General features: G+C 58.0%; 2 protein-coding genes across 2 annotated transcripts in view; one reads left to right on the top strand and one right to left on the bottom strand.

The window, feature by feature from the left end:
- CCN4 (cellular communication network factor 4) overlaps positions 1-17,213 on the bottom strand; it is a 967,918-nt gene that overhangs the window by 882,566 nt on the left and 68,139 nt on the right. The gene's annotated exons all lie outside the window — the stretch shown is intronic.
- The window catches only part of NDRG1 (N-myc downstream regulated 1), a 40,448-nt gene continuing 35,302 nt past the window's right edge, over positions 12,068-17,213 (top strand). Inside the window, exon 1 of the mRNA XM_059672355.1 lies at positions 12,068-12,215. The gene's annotated coding sequence lies outside the window, so the exon portion shown is untranslated. The remainder of the gene's footprint in view (positions 12,216-17,213) is intronic.

Here is a 17,213-nt window from a genome sequence, read left to right as displayed (position 1 = left end):
GGCCAGGCCTGGAGCTGGCACTCAGCAAGTGTGCGCTGTGCCTGTGACAACTGCCACCTGTCCACACCTTCCCCACCGGCCTCGAGAGCTGGGGGTCTTCCTCCCTTCCTGACCTGTAGCATTCAGTGCAAGGGCAGAGTAGTTTGCTCACAGTGGGGCATAGTGATGGGCAAATGGGTGAATGAATGAAGAAGCGCTGTTTCATGTTTCTTAGGAGGAGGCAGGATTAAAATGCCGTGGAGGGGCCCGACTGGCGTGGCTCGGTGGTTGAGCGTCGACCCACGAACCAGGAGGTCACGGATCGTTTCTGGTCAGGGCACGTGCCCGGGTTGCGGGCTCGATCCCCAGTAGGGGGTGTGCAGGGGGCAGCCGATCCATGATTCTCTCTCATCACTGATGTTTCTCTCTCTCTCTCCCTCTCCCTTCTCCTCTCTGAAATCAATCAAAACATAGATTTAAAAGCCATAAAGGTATGTTTCAGAGGACACCCCCCCCCAACATCTCGTTGGAAATGCTTACGGACAAAGTCAGTGCCCACGTGTGAAAATGGGGATTTCTTTACTCGGGGGGAGGAGGGCCCGGGATGTGAACGGCCGGCCCCACCCAGCAGGTGAGCTTTGCCAGACACACCTGGCTGGGGGCCAGAGGCTTACCTGCCTCTCGGGAGGCTGACGCAGAGTTCGTGGAGGATGTGGACGACGAGGGGGACGTGACTGAGCATGCGGACAAGCGCGGGCAGGACGGAGACGTCATGGCAGAGGCGGGGAGACACCCGTCCAGGTGGACCACCCTCAGGGACAGACAGACACGCCAGTCAACCCCAGATGCCCCGCCCTCATCTGTCTTTTTCCTTCTCTTTTGTCTATTGACTGTCAACCCTCCCCTTCTCCAGGCCTCTCCTCCCTGCTCAAGTCCCCTCCCCCCACACCCCCCACTTTCAGGTCCCTGATCTCTCAGCTTTCCTCCTGTTCCACCAAAGCCAGTCTCGAACCCAAGAGAGCAAAGGAGAAACCGTGCATCACTGCAGAGGGCCCTCTGGCACTTAAATCCACACGACCACTCACAGCCAGGGACTGAGGGCAAAGATTTCCTGGAAATGACCAGGCTGGAACCCGGTTAATGTGGGCGATCCAAGTTGGCCACCCCAGCCAGCCTGCCATCTGGCGAGGCATCCATCCATCTGGTCAACCTTTATATTAAGCGTCTACTGTGTGCCAGCCAGGCCCAGGGTGGCGGGGACACTCCGGCGACCAGGAGATTTTTCTCAAAGAGGCAGCCCCCAAAGAGAAGAGACGGATATCCACACAGCAAAGAAAGCTTCAGTGTGACCTTGCCATCCCATTCGGACACCACCGGGGGGACGTGGGCAAGGGAGACACTACCCCAGCGGCACCCTGGAAGCCCTCAGAAGGAGGGACCCGCTGATGGATGGGTCCCCAAGTGAACACAAGATCCCTCCTGGGACCACGTAGAAGGCATTTATTTGCCTGAACACTCCTCTGTCCAAAGTTGAACTCCCTCGTGCCTTTTCCTGCTGACGCTGGAGGTCATGGCCGAGGTCCCTGAGGACCCATGCGGTCTTCCTGCTGCCGGCAGCGTGGAGAACATCTGTTTCCCCGTGCGCCCGGGGAGTTGTCCTGTGTCCCAGATGCTGGAACCGTGTGCCGGCTAGTACCGCTGTCACTGGGCACACGGGACTACTGACTGCAGGAAAGGTGGCTGATTTTTCATCTCATTCCATTGGGATTCGACAGCGCGGGCCTCAGCACCAAGGAGGCCGCCCCATCAGACCCGCGTCCACTCCATTTCCCGATATGTCTGTCCTTAAGGGGCGCTGTCCCCGGAGCCGGGGCTGCACCCATGCAGGTGTGCAGACACAGGAAAAATACCCATTTTCTTATTTTCTCGAAATCCAATGAAACCTGACACGCAGGCCCCATTTTGCCAGCTCTGTGGGATGGCGCTGTGGGAATCTGGGCTCAGTGTGAGTGGGGCACCCCTCACCCCCCAGACCAGGCCATGCAGCGTGCCCAGGGTCGTAGGGAGCAGCCAGGCATTGGGCAATGCAAGCTTCCTCCTGGCAGGGGTGCTGCCTGGCCCCAGAACCCTCCGGAGAGGGCAGGTTTAGGACACTACAGCCCCTCCGCCTCCTCCAGGCATGGGGTCAAGGGTCCCAGCTTCTAACAGAACCCGAGACCCTGCCCCACCCCAGGCAGGCCGGTCTTCCTTTCCACCTTCAAGCTTCCCTCCTTCTCGCCAATATTCTTGGCAGAAGATCTGTCTTGCTTCAGGCTTTCCCCAAACAGAAGCCGGCGAGGGGTCTGTCTCGCTTTGGGCCCAGGAGCCCTACCGCTGGGTCGAGAGGGCTCAGAATGGCGGGGATTGTCACCTAGAGGACTGCTGAGAAAGCAGAGAGAACCCCACCACTTAACACCGCAGTGAAGTGCCCTTCCCCACAGAACCGTCCCTCCCCACGGGGAGAAGAGAGCGAGAGGCCAGGAAAGACATTTGCACCCAAGGGAACAGCATGTGCAAAGGGACGGAGGCCACTAAGCCGGGACGCCACCGGCTGCCAGGCTGGCAGGCTCAGAGCCGCTAATGCCAGAGGTGGCGACTCACTGAGCATGCGTCACGCCATCATCCCAACGCGTGACGTCATCACGCCCAATTCGCAGATGAGAAAACTGAGGTTCCCGGAGGTGGGACAGTTCGGCCAAGGTCTCCTGGGATTGAAACCTGGCCTCAGGGACTCGGAGCTTCCGTTCCCACAGCCAGCCCCACAAGGTGAGGAGCGAGGAGGGAGGTGAGGCAGCCATTGGCCTTGGGAAATGGGGGTGACCCAGACAGGAGAGGCCAAGCCCTCCGCCCGGGGATGAGTCAAGGACTCGTCTGGGTAAGCTCTGCCTAGACTCTGAGTCATCCAGGTGACTCCAAAAATCAGGAGACCAGGGCCGCCAGGCATCCCAAAGCCCCGGCCTGTCGCTGAACAAGCACCTTCCAGCTCCTGTTAATAATTAGCCGCAGGAAGCCTTTCCCAGTTAATGAGTAAACACATTATCTCTCTTCCAGGGAATTCAGCCCACTGCCCTTGGGGGGGGGGGTGGTAGGTGGGGGGGGGGAGTGACATCACCAGCAACGCCCCCTTTCCCTGGGAGATGAGGACTGTGGTAAGACTGGATTCAGAGTCACAAGACCTGGGACCCGGGGCCAGGTGCTCGCTCTCTGGCAGTCAAGGTCCTCCGACCACAGGGAGGGCTGGCTCCCAGCTTTGTCCCACATGACATAACGAGTGCACTTTTTATTATTATTATTATTATTTTAAATATTTGTATTGATTTCAGAGAGGAAGGGAGAAGGAGAGAGAGATAGAAACATCAATGATGAGAGACAATCATTGATCTGCGGCCTCCTGCACACCCCCTACTGGGGATGGAGCCCACAACCCAGACATGTGCTCTTGATCAGAATCGAACCCGGGACCCTTCTGTCCAGGGGCCGATGCTCTCTCCACTGAGCCAAACTGGCCAGGGCTAAGAGGTTACTCGCCTGTGGACGTGACTTGGTCCTTCAGAAGAAAGAATGTGGGTTTGGGGCCCATCCAGACGTGGTGGCTGAGGACAGACTGGGAAGGCGGCTGCCTGGGATGGAGTCCCAGCCCCACCACTTCCTCGCCGGCCCATCTTGCGCAAATGACGTGTTTCTATTTATACAGCAGGGGTGCTAAAAATAGTGCCTTGCGTCTTGGAGATGTGGGGCAGGTTATGATTGTTACACGCACATGGCTTACAAGAATTCCTAGTCCCTATGGTCTCAATAAGCATCGGCCTTTCTCATTAGCCACGGGCCCCTGGTCCATGGCCGGCCCTGCCAGGCTCAGCTTCCCCATCTGCAACCTGGGGCAGAACCACTTCGGAGGATAGATGTTCAGGCGCTGCAAGCCCCGCCCCTCAGCCTCTCCTCCCAGGAGCCCTGGGTGAGACATGCTGAGTGTCCACCCAGGAGGGCTCCCTGGGCAGGCGGAGCTGAGGGCGAGAAGGAGGTGAGGGAGGTGGTGACAGCAGGGCAGGGGCAGAGACGAGGACAGGCGCCAAACAAAGGCTGGGCACTGCCCCATTCTTTTTTTTCCCTCTTTTTAAATATATTTTTATTGATTTCAGAGAGGAAGGGAGAGGGACTGTTCTTGAATGGATGGATGTATCTATGGATTTTGTACAATTCTGAATTGTCTCATAGTTCTACAGGGGATATTTACTTCTGAAACATTTTATGTTTTTATTACATGAATAACAACCATTTCTAGAACATTTCCTAGTGTAGACCACGCTCAAGATTGAACCAGGTCCTGCTGACGCTAAATGACACTAAAGGGAAAGTTGCCGGCTACCTGGGCAAACATACATTTCAACCAGGTGGGCGCCAGGGGCTGGTTGCCTGTGTGTTTTAGGCAGACGGGGGACTGAGGCTCTACCTGCCCCAGGTGCGGCCGTGGGGGCTCTGTCCCGTGTCCCCTGTGTCACCTGGCAGGCTGGGGGGCCTGTGGCAGCCAGGTTCCCTCTTCTCCTGGCACTCCCTGGCTAGTGCCTCCTCCTCCGAGGAGACAGCCACTACTTGGATGTTCCCATGAGGTCCAACAGCCTTGTCATGTCACCAGCACCCTGTCCAGCTAACATGCAGTCTGTGGGTCCATTTAGCTTCAGAAAGTGTCACAAGTAAAATAATAACAACAACAATAATCGTAATAAATAATGCGGTAGCTTTGCCAGGCCTGGGCCAAGGGTTGGGTTGCTTTGTGGTAATAGCCAAGTCTGGCCTCAGCTTCCTCATCTGTGAAATGGGCCTAAAGACACCCACACAGAACAGAACAGGTGGGACCTCCCTCTGCAGAGTACCTGTGCCCTGCACGGGTAGGAGAGGACATCACACACACGCTTTCCTACCTGCCAGGTGAACTCTCTGAACCAGGCCTGGTTTTAAGCACGGGCTCGTTGGTCTCCCCTCCCACCCTTCCCACCCCTCCCTTGTTGGCTGCGGATCAGCGCAGCTATGCCTTGATCTTCTTGTACCTTGCAAATAGCACAAACTCCTGACCCAGCGCGCCCTTCCCTGTAAATATATGCAGGTCCGTGGCCTGGTGCCCTGTAGCTTGCAGGGTAAATGCTTGTGTCCTGATCCCCTGGGGGAGGGGGGGTGTCGACTGCAACGCCCCCTCCTCCTGCATTTGATGCTGGTGGCGGGCAAAGGCACAGGCTGCTAGAATGCCTTGTGGGGTGACAATTTCAGACTCTGTCCAGAGAGAGGGAGCAGCAGCCCCTGCAGAACCTGTGCTGTCACTGTGCTGTGACTTAGGAGGCTCCCAGCACGGGTTTCGCTTCAGAGAGAATAATAATGATAATGATAGTGATAATAATAATAATGATGATGATGATGATGATGATGATGATGATGATGATGTAGCCTTGCCTTCCTACTGGGCAGGATAATTTATAAACCAAGACAGAATTTTCTACCAGGTCCAGCAAAGGAGGGCTGATGTCGATTTAACTTAACACAAGAAATGCAAAGTCAGGCGACGGCCCTTCTCTGACCGGGTTGGGCGGTAAATGTCTTGGTGGCCACAGAATCCTTGTGCATTTCTCCGGCCAGGTGCCCGGCGAGGGTGGACCAGAGCTGATGTCAAGAGCCTGAGGGCCGGGGGGAGATCTACTCAGATTCAAGTCTAATTTCTCTCCTGACAAGGACAAGGGTCTGCTCAGAAAGCGCCTGCCGCCTCAGAGGAGAAAGGAGCAGGTCAATCTTGGGAAATGCCGGAGAGCCATCTGTCTCCTGAGCCCAATGTGCCACAGTAGCCCTAAGCGGATGGTCTAAGCCAGTGGTTCTCAACCTGTGGGTCGCGACCCCTTTGGCAGTTGAACGACCCTTTCACAGGGGTCGCCTAAGACCATCCTGCAGATCAGATATTTACATGACGATTCATCACAGTAGCAACATTACAGTGATGAAGTAGCAACGGAAATAATTTTATGGTTGGGTCACAACATGAGGAACTGTATTTAAAGGGCCAGACGGTTGAGAACCACTGGTCTAAGCGGAAGTTCAAATCTTCACCTTCCTTCCCTTTCTCCCTCCTTTCTTCTGTTCACTTAGCAAACACCCCTTCAGTCTTGCCTGCCCCGTACAAGGCGGTGCGTTCCCAAGACAGAGGTGCTGCTGGCCCTGTCTGTAGGGAGTTCTCCCTGCAGAGCCCAGAGGCGGGGAGGCCCCTGGTGGGATGGGGCAGGCGGGCGGGCAGGTTCAGCTGGAGGTGCAGTTGGTGGTGGTGGTGGTGGAGACACGGTTAAGCCAGGTGGGCCATGAGGGGCCAGTGATTTCCCAATGAGAGGCTGTTAGGCAGGCCTGCGGGCTCCTCAAAGCGCCCACGCACAGCCTCTCGGAGAAAATGAGGGACATTTCCTCGGGCTCTGCCCTCAGAGATGAGGAGTCTCTCGCTAACTGCCCTGGGGTGACCTGCCGGCCTTCTGATTTAATCTTGAAAGGACAGCTGAGAACAAAGCCAACGCGGAGTGAAACTTATCTGGGAGAGACCGACAGCCAGGCCCTGGATCCAGCCGCGCCTGAAGCCATCCTCCTCTGGACTTCACTGCGGCGTGAGCCTCTAGGTATGCCTTGCCTTTTATTGCTTAAGCCATTTGGAATTGTATCTGTGCCACACGCACACGACAGAGTTCTCACTAATAGACAGGAAAGCATGCAGTGCGCTGGGGCTCAGAACTCAGCGAGGTCACGCCCACCCTAATCTAACCTCATGCCGATCTAAATGCTCCCTGCTTCCAATATCTCTTTTCAGGAGTGTTATGGGTTCACTCAGCAAGATAGACCACCGACTCAGAATTTAAATTTAAGAGCCTTTATTAAGCTGGCCAGCTGACTACAGTCACAGCACCCTGCCGAAGCAGAGGGCTGAACTGCAGCGAAGACTATAGGAGTTACATTTTATATTAAATTTTGTAGAGGCCCAGAGAAAAGGTGTCTTTCAAATTCTGGGCCCCCCAATATGGAGGAAACTCTCTTTATTTATACTTTTTCCAGTCCTTTGTCTCCCAAATTTGGAATGAGACTTCCGGGCCTTCTGAGAAAGAAGGCCTGAATGCTGGGAAGGGGCCATGAGACCATATCTCAAGGCCTGGCCTGATGTCAGTACCTTCCTATCTATGTGTTTTAGGAACAGACAGCACAGCATGACCCGTCTGGCCAAAGCGCCAGATATGCAGCCCAGTACAGGAGGTCTTTCTTCTTTCTTTCTTTCTTTTTAATATATTTTATTGATTTTTTACAGAGAGGAAGGGAGAGGGATAGAGAGTTAGAAACATTGATGAGAGAGAAACACCAATCAGCTGCCTCCTGCACACTCTCCACTGGGGATGTACCCGCAACCAAGGTACATGCCCTTGACCGGAATCGAACTTGGGACCCTTGAGTCCGTAGGCCGACGCTCTATCCACTGAGCCAAACCAGTTAGGGCAGGAGGCCTTTCCATACCCTCCAGAATTGGTTAGAGTTTGGGTCATAGGGTCCCCTAGGACCTGATCTTCTTACTTAACATTTGCAACAATTGCAGTTATGTGGTCATGCCTTTAAAAAAAATTGATTTCAGAGAGAAGAAGGGAGAGGGAGAGAGAGATAGAAACACCAATAATGGGACAGAAACATCAATGATGAGAGACAATCATTGATCGGCTGCCTCCTGCACGACCCCACACTGGGGATCGAGCCCACAGCCTGGGCCTCTGCTCTGACCAGGAATCAAACCGTGACCTCCTGGTTCATAAGTCGATGCTCAACCAGGGAGCCACGCCGGCTGGACATTCGTGCCATTTTTTAATTCTTAGCACCTCACGCAGTGCATGATGGATTGTAAATGCTGACAACGAGGTATTGAAAGAAAACAAGATGAATGCAGCTGGCGGAGAACCAGGGGGATTTCCTGCAGGAGATGACCTGGGGCCTGGCCTGGGACAGTGACTCAGGCAGGATCGGCCGGGTCAGGCTGCTGCCACAAAACCCTGTGAACCCCAGGGCAGCACGGTTTCTTTCTTCCCCAGGTCCCAGGTCCTTCTGGGGTCAGCGGGGACTCTGCCCAGGTTTCCTCTCTCCAGGTCCCGGCGGATGGAGCCGCCGCCATGCCATGGGAGTGTGGCTAGTGGCTGTGGCAGGTGCGAGGAGTGTGGGGTGAATGACAGGCTGGCTGTTAACGTTTCCATCCGGATGTGACACAGATCACTCCCACTCCCCATTCATGGTCAATGCGAGTCCCACAGACATACCTCCCCTTAGGAGGAGGGGCGGGCAGCGAGGAGCTGGGGTGGGTGGCCCGCGAGCCTAGGGCTCCCCTGAGGAGTGAGATCTCTGTAGGTGAAGGGGTGTGGAGGGCTTTCTAGAAGGAGAACAAAGCCTGGCCAGAGATTCAGAGATGAAGGCGTGAGGGTGTATTCAAGGGAAAGCGGTGAGTAACCCGGTGACTGGGCGGAGAGGAGTCTGGACACGTGCGAGGCCATCTCCATGGCCACACGGGAGGGCGTGGGCAACAGGAGCGATGGCAGGTGTAGTCAGGCCGGATCTGTGAGCGAGGTGGTTCCAGGTGACAGCCAAGCATGGATGGGGAGAATTGGAGAGGGCGGCTGAGAAAACAGGGCAGGCGCTGGGGGCCAGGCAAGGGCCGCCGGAGCAGGCCAGTAAGTAGGTCCCTCTGTGGATGTGCTACAAAGATTTGTTCAATACGTATTAACCAGCCCGGCGGCGTGGCTCAGTGGCTGAGCGTCGACCTATGAACCAGGAGATCACGGTTCGATTCCCGGTCAGGGCACAGGCCCGGGTTGCGGGCTCCATCTCCAGTGTGAGGTATGCAGGGGCCAGCTGATCAATGACTCTCTCTCATCACTGATGTTTCTCTCTCTCTCTCCTTCTCCCTTCCTCTCTGAAATCAAGTAAAAATAAATTAAAAACAAACGAACAAATAAAAGTTTGATGGTTCCACTCCCCCACGTCCTCTGTGGGCACATGGAGGAGGTGGATGCACAAAGAGGTGGGGTAGCCGCCCAGGGGACCACAGCCCCCAGGTGCTGAAATAGATGTTCTTCCCCATGAACTCCAGCTGCCCCTTGCGGCGTACTCACACATTCTGAGGAAGAGGGTTGGGAACCGCTGACCCCTCTGGTCCTTTCAGTTCAAACATCCTAAGATAAAAGCGGAGGTGTTGCTAAATACAAATCTCTGGGGGACATTCGTCCAGAAAACTCAGTCTCACCTGTGGTGGATTTGCAGCACATGCACATGTACTGACCAGTGAGAATGAAGTAATTAAACAGCTCAGTACAACCGCGCCGGCTTCGGGCTCCAAGGGCTGCCTCCGCCGGCCTGGGCTGGGGACTGAGGTGTGGGCGCCTCTCAGTTCCCAGGGTGGGGGGCCACTCCACTGAGTGAGCATCCTACACCTGGGTGCGCACCAGGGTTGCCCCGAAGCCAGTCTTTCCTGGAGCATCACCACACAAAAACGGCTGCATGCAGCACTCAGTGGGAGAAGCCACAATCCATCCCAACAGGAAGACGCTGGCTGGGCGGGGCCTAGAAGAGGGAGTGTGAGGTCCGCGGGCACCGTCCACAGCACTTTTCCAAGCTGATTTGGACTCTGCAAGGGTCCCCTTTTCACCCGGGTTTTATTTTATTTTATTTATTTTTATTATTATTATTAATTCTCACCCAAGGATATTTTTAGAGAGAGTGGAAGGGAGAGGGAGAGACAGAGAGAGAAACGTCGACGTGAGAGAGACACATCGATTGGTTGCCTCCTGCATGCGCCCCAACCAGGGCCGGGGATCTGCAACCAAGGTACATGCCCTTGACTGGAATTGAACCTGGGACCCTTTGGTCCACAGGCCACCACTCTACCCACTGAGCCAAACCGGCTGGGGCTACCGTGGTTTTAGAAAATCCACCTTCACTGTTTTAATTCTTTTCTCCTCCCTGTGCTCCTGGAACCACCCCTCCCCTTGCCCTAAGTTCTCTGCTCATTGTCTTTTGGAAATCTGGGGCTCCTCAGCACAAACCCAGACTCCCATTGGGCAACTTGGGGGCCCCTGGCTGCAGGTCTGTGCCGCTCTGTCCCAGAGACTTCCTCAAAGGGGCAGGAAATGACCTCGCCAGGCAGAGCGCCCTGCGCCAGCACCCACACGGGGTTTGCAGGCGTTCCTGAAGGAGTAGGCGTTTGAACTCCACGCTCTGTACCTTGGGCAGGTAGCAAACCACAGGTGCTCAAGACATGGTTGCTGGAAGCCCAAGCAGTGGAGGTCAGTGCGATGGGTGAATGTGAGGGGGTACAAGCACGCTGCTAGAGAGATGGCTGGGCATGGGAGGGTCTGCAGACAGCAGGTGGCTGTGGAGGAGGCACGCTTCCGGTCACCGCCCTGCCCCCAGGTCCTGCATGGCGCCTGGACAGCGTGGGTGCCCGTCCAGCTCCCGATTGAAGCGGCGTGGCTGCCCTTTCTGTGAGTGGGGGCATTGAGAACCAGGCTCTCGGCTGTGGCCCGGAAGGACAGGACTTTGCCTTTTCGGTGTTTTTCCCAGTGGCTGAGCGCAGAGCCTGGCTCAGCAGAGGCTCCATAAATATTTGTGGAGCCCTAGCTGGTTTGGCTCAGTGGATAGAGCATTGGACTGCGGACTGGAAGGCCCCAGGTTCGATTCTGGTCAAGGGCACATGCTCAGGTTGCAGGCTTGATCCCCAGTAGGGGGGCGTGTAGGCGGCAGCCGATCAATGATTCTCATCATTGATGTTTCTACCTCTCTCTCCCTCTCCCTTCCTCTCTGAGATCAATAGACATATATTTAAAAAAATATTTGTGGAATGACAGGGAAAGTAGATGTCAGGGCCCAGGGAGGTAATGGGGCGCCCAGGGGAGAGCCAAGTCCCCAGCTCTGAGCAGAGGGAGGAGGTTCCCAAATGCCAGAGGAGGGTGGGCGGTGAGGGCACGGGAGCCTGCACATGCCAGGCGAGCAGGGGGCTGGACAAGGACTGTGGGTGACATCCCTGTCCTCTGCAATGATGTTCCTCCAGAGACCTGTCTCTCCCCGGGGCTGCATATTAGAATGACCTGGGAGCTTTTAAAACACCCCCAATGCCTGCTCTGCACTCCCTGAGGTGCTCCCCTTCCTACCTTGTTAAAGAAGATCCGCTGGGGATTCCAGTATGTGATGCAGGTTGAGCACACAAAGGCAGCTGTTAAACAACCCCGCAGAGGCGGGCTAAGGCTGGGAAGGTGCTGGAGAAGTTCCAGGAACCAGGAGAGGAGCCTTGAGACTTCCCAGCCAGGCTGGGGGGAAGGGGAGAAGGCCTTGGGGGCAGAGGGACAGGTGGGTTTAGAAAGGGAGGCGGAGAGGAAGGGGCTCCCCAGGCAGTAGGATGGGGCGGGCAGGAGGGGCGAGATGACATGGGATCCAGGACTTCAGCGGAGAGCTGATGCAACAGGAGGGGCCTGGAGTGAGAATGGCAGGGCGCTGGTGGGGGCGGGGAGCGCAGGAGGCAGCAGGGCAGGAAAGCCGCCACATGGGGCTTGGGGGCTAAGACCTGGAAGAAGTCGGGGAGTGGCCCCAGAGGGATGTCAGCGGGTAGCGCGACGGGACTCAGAAGAAGGAACTCGGAGGCCGAGATGGGTGGGGGCCACTCTGTCACACAGGGACACACGGAAGTCCACATGCACACACATGAGCGCGCGCACACACGCACACGCACAAGCACAGAAACGCATCCCCGTGCACGTACGCCCACTGCAATCGGAGAGGTCCGGGCCGTGCGGGAGAGGTAGGGGACGGCGGAGCCAGCGGTCCCGCCCCGCCCCGCCGCGCCCCTGCTGGGCTTGCGCAACAGGCGGCGGATCCGGCGGGCGCTGGCCGAGCTGCCGGAGCGGAGCCGAGGTGGGCGCGGGCTCGAGCGGGAGGAGCGGCCGGGAGCCGAGCGCGGGGAGGGGTGTGTCCGGCAGGGCGGGGCGAGGCGCGGGGCGGGGCCGCGGCGCCTATAAAATCTGCCTCCTCCGGGACATAAACAAACCTCGCCTGGCTCTCCGCTTGGTCTCCGGAGTGCGCGCACGCCCATCCTCGCGGTTCCTCTCCGTTCTCGCCTGGCACCGCCAGCCTCGCTCCAGCGCCTGTTGCCTCTCCCTCTCCCTTGGGTAAGCCCATGCCCTCCTCTCGCCGGGCAGAGGGGGTCTGTCGCCTGTGGGAGCTGCTGCAGCCCCTGGACCGTGCTTTGTGGTCCCAGGAGCTGCGAGTGCGCGGCGACCCCGGGCGCGGGTGTGTGGAGGGCTTTGGGGTGCGCGCACCTCCGGAGCGGGAGGCTTCCACTAGGGAAGAGGAGGGGAAAAGACGAGTCCCCGCGCTTCTTTCTTGTAGCTGGGGATGCGGGGTCCTGGGGGTCGGGGAGGCGGTGGAGAGCCGGCGGGGAACACCTGGATCCCCCTTCCCAAGGTTCTCCCAGAACCACCGCTGGCCGCGCTGAAGTGGGAGCAGGAGGAGGGCCTGGGGGTGTGAAAGCGTGTGTGTGGAGGGGGCTGTGGGAGTCGAGGCTGTGTCGCTGGAGTGGGGTGTCTGGGGAAGGAGGGATTGCGCGCGCGTGTGTGGAAAGGAGGTGGGTAGAAGCTGGAGATGTGGCTGGAGAAGGGGTGTGGCTGTGTCTGGTTCCCAAACTGACTGAGCCAGAAAGGATACATCTCTGCAAAGCAGGGGCTGATTGAGCCTGGACGCCAGGGTGGGGTGTGTGTGTGTGTGTGTGTGTGTGTGTGTGTGTGTGTGTGTGAGAGAGAGAGAGAGAGAGAGAGAGAGAGAGAGAGAGAGAACGAGAGAGAACGAGGTGTGTTACAGCTCCCACAACATGCGCAGGAGCCAGTGTGTGCGTGCGCTGCTGGGCAGGGTGCGCCCCCAGAGGTGGCTGGGGTTGGCGCTGTGGCTGCGCTTGATAGGTGACCTGGCCCGGAGGGGTCCTGCGGGCCCCTGGTGGCCCTGCGCCCGCTGGGTTATGAATGGCGTCATTTTCGCCTCCACCCACCCTCCCCCGCTTTCCTCCTTGTCCCTGCCTGGCCTGCCTGGCCTGCTCTCCAGGGGAGAGAACAGCTGGAATGGCTCGGCCATCCCGGGAGCGGGAGCGCCTCCGCGGTCTCTGATTCAGCCCTGGGCAGGGCGTGCTCAGCGTGGTGGGGTCAGGGGAGCGGCGCTGTCCCCGCCTCTGTCAAATGAGTAGCTGAAGCTGGGTTTTAGTGGCTGGTTCTCTTAACCCACCCCCCACCCCATCCCTCTACCCTCACCCCCAACATACAAGCTCCCCCCGCCAGCCCAGTTCTGCTGTCTGTCGCCTTCTGCCTCTGTTGTCAGACACCCCTGCGGGCAGCGGCAGCCCCCATCTGTGGCGGGGGAAGGGGGAGGTGCCTGGCAGGGTGTGGGGCAGCCGTTATCATGGCCAAGACCAACTCTTCACCGATGTCCTGGGCACTTGAGGTTGTTGGGTGCCGTTAGGTTCCTGGGAAAGATGGAATGTTCTAAGACAGTGGTTCTCAACCCTCTGGCCCTTTAAATAGACCCTCATGTTGTGACCCAACCATAACATTATTTTTGTTGCTACTTCATCACTGTCATGTGGCTACTGTGATGAATTGTCATGTAAATATCTGATGTGCAGGAGGGTCTTGGGTGACCCCTGTGAAAGGGCCAAAGGGGTCACGACCCACAGGTTGAGAACAGCTGTTCTAAGAGAACCCAGCCCTTGGCCACACGGGAGGGCTCCAGTCGCCTCGTACGTACCACCCACCCGCCGCACCAGGCTTCTCAGCCGCCTCGAAGGAACAAACGTCTAAATGCAAACCTTCACGCTATGAAAACCGGGTTTCCCGGCACACCGCCCAGCCCCGCCTGCTCCTGCTGGCGTCTTTACTGTTTTCCGAAGGCGAATGGAAATCAGCAAGGCACAGAGAGAGCAAGCCCAGAGCCTGCCTGCAAGGGGCTCACCAGCCCGGGGAGAAGTGGGGGAGGCACAGACCACAGGCCTGGGTGCCCAGTGCTGAGGTGGCACAGGCTGGGGTCGGGGTCGGGAGAGTCAGGAATTGTGAGACACCTCCAGAGGAACAGGGATCTGGTATCGGGAGCGAAAGCCGGGGTGCCCCTGACCTGTGACCTCCAGGATGAGCTGCAGGAGGGTGAGGAGGAAGGCTATGCCGGCCGCGCCCTGTCACCTGGTGCCTGGCCCAGGGCCTGGCACGGGGGAGGAGCTCGGGCACTGGATGCCCAGGTGGTCTCGGCGGACAGGACAGCACGGGGTTTGGCTTCTCCTGGGGCAGCCAGCAAGGCCAGGTCTGCCGGCCGTTGCTTGGATCGCCTGGAATGGAGCTACACATTCGCACACCTGGCTGGCCCCCCTGCTTCCCATTTTACAGTTGGGGACTGAGGCCCAGGGACAGGGAGCAACTCGCCAAGGCCAGGTAGCACTGGAACCTGCCGCGCCAGGCCCCACTCCTGTGGGGGGGGATTGGAGGGGTCGGAGATGCTATCAGAGGGTAGAAGTCAATCAATCTTGAGCAGTTTCTGGTGAGGAAACGTCCCGGACAGTATGTGGGCGGGTTTCGTGTGTTTACGTGTGTTTAGTGTACAGCAGGTGTTTTTGAGTCACCAACAGAAGCAGTCTGGCGAGAAAGAGCGCCGCACGCCTCCCTCCTCCCTCTTCCCTCCTCCCTCCTCCCTCGCTACCCGCCCAGGGGCAGCTGCTGGGTCCAGGCTGCCCCCTCCAGGTTGGACTGAAGATCTGATCTGAGCTGGGGCCACTGGGGTGCCCGGAACCTCCCGGCCTGAGCTGCCTTGGTGCGGATGGGAAGGAAGGGTTCCATTGTGCTTCTCTGATGGGACCCAGCTCCAGGGAACCCCATCCAAGGCATGACTCAAGTTCCCTGAGCCTCCCAAAGGAAGCCAGGGCGATGACTCAGCATCTAAGATTCCAGCGGGAGGGGTCAGGGGAGGGGCAGGACATCTCTCTCCAGGTCAGCTGCCGCATCCCCTCGCCCCTAGCGTCCTCGAAACAGCTCTGGTTCTGCCTCAGCCGCGTTGGCTCCACTGAATGGATGAGCAAACTGAGGCCAGGGCTTTGAAGGGACTCGCCTGTAGCCTCGGGGCTCAGAGTGGGAGAGCCAGGCTTTGAACCCAGAGAGTCGGACTTGAAAACCGGTGTTCTTTTCCCTGACACGTTGGGGTGATTGGAGAGCTGCTGGGGTGAGAGGCATGGACAGGCAATGAGGGGCTCAGTGCCTCAGTTTCTTCCCCTGGAAAATGAGAATCATACCCTTGGCCTCATGAGGACGTGTAGTATTAACTGAGTTAATTCATGTTCAAGAGTTGAGAATAGGGCTCAGTCTGTGGGAACACCACGTAGGTTTCTGCTAATAATTCGCACACATGACCTTCTCAAGGCATCTCCTCGGCCTGCGTCAGGGACCTGGACCTGTCTTTGGACCATGGACCAGGTGTCCTGGTTCATTGCAAGCTGCCCTTCCTGCCTCCTGGTCTCAGTCTGGTCCCGAGCCTGCCCTCGTATGTGACCCTTCTCTCTGCAGCTGACGACAGGGACTGCTGTGTGTCAGGCTCTGTTGCAGACCCGAGGATGAGTTCCCGAACGCTGCCCGGCCTCCCGCTGGGCCGGCGCAGGCTTGCTGAAGGGGGTGTGCACAGAGGAGGGGGGGCTTGGGGGCCAGTGGAGCCCAGTGATGCTCTGGGTGGGTGTCCTGCAAGGAGAGACCTGGGCCCCTGGGTGCCGGCGTTGGCAACACGGAATGGGACAGATTACAGAATTTGGGGCCACCGGCAGGTCTGTGTGGGATCCGGTCTTTGGCTTTCCTTCCTGACAATTCCTGCAGTCCTGCCCACCCCGCCCACCTCTGGGGACCCTTCTGGAGACTTTTGTAGCTTCAGGGGCCGTTCCTCCAACTGAGGTGGGAGCAAACAAGACTCCGTAGCCGTCTGGAATGCCCGTGCCGGAGTTCATCCACTTTATACTCCCGCCTCCTTAGGCCCGTGGAGACCTCCGAACAAGTCTGACACGTATACCCAGGAGCAGCTCCGCTTACAGAGGTGGTGGGGACCGGGCTTTCATCCTGTTGCCCCATCCTGAGCCCGGCTCCACCCTGTTGGCTTTGAGAAGGTTCTAGGCAGCCCCTCTGAGTGTGGGTACAAGAGGCATTCTTGAGGATGAGGTCTTTGTAAGGCTCCAGCCCGGGACCCTCACCCTGCCCCCTGTCCACGCCATCGCCCAGCTCCCTGCTCTCTCCAGATGCTGTCCTGCAGGCGGGGTTGGGCGCCCTCCGGGTCCCCATGTTGCCCTCCTTGGACCATTCTGGACTGTGTTTCTCTCCTCACCCCCTGGGGCCCGAGGGCCTGGCACTGAGCAGGCACTCCGAGTGGGTCAGAAGGAAACCTCCATTCGAGAAGGGGAGGCCTCGGGCCACAGTGTTAGGAAAGGTTGGAAGGCCCCCCCGGATGGAGGGTGGAAGGACCGTGGCGGGGAGGGCACTGTCGCCGTGGCGAGCATCCCATCTCGGGTCACGGGGTTTATAGGAAGAGTCTGGTTCCACTTCCTCCGCGAACACTGGCCCCGTTTGTGTGCGTTCAGCACACTACCTCCCGGGCCGTCCAGCGAGCTCAGCCTTGTCCCCCAGATTCGCAGAAAAACCCTGTAGCCTGACCCGTGGCCTCGGCTTCTGGTTATTACACGCGCCCCCTCAGACCAGGGGCGGGGAGGGCCGTTGGGATGTTTATAACGTCATTCGCGGGCCATACACAATGATCCACTTAAAAAGCAGCCTGATATTTGGTCAAACATCTCATTGCCTCACCCCTACTGCCGTGGCAGGGCCAGACCACATGGTTTCGTGGGCCTTATGTGGCTGGCTGGTCGGACGTTCCCCACCCCTGCCTCAGACAGTCTGCCAAACAAATCGTTCCTGCTACCTCCTGGGCAGTGTGGCTCAGTGGGCTGAGCTCCGGCCCATGCACCAAGAGGCCACAGGTTCGATTCCCGGTCGGGGCACATGCCCGGGCTGCCCACTCAGTCTCCAACAGGGGGTGTGCAGGAGGCAGCCGATGGATGTTCCTCTTGCATAGATGTTTCTATCTCTCCCTCTCCCTTTCTCTCTCTCTCA

The sequence above is a fragment of the Myotis daubentonii genome, chromosome 17, assembly GCF_963259705.1.
Source record: "Myotis daubentonii chromosome 17, mMyoDau2.1, whole genome shotgun sequence".
NCBI lineage: Eukaryota > Metazoa > Chordata > Mammalia > Chiroptera > Vespertilionidae > Myotis > Myotis daubentonii.
Note: the sequence above shows the minus strand (reverse complement) of the source record. Positions and strands in the feature narration are given on the sequence as shown.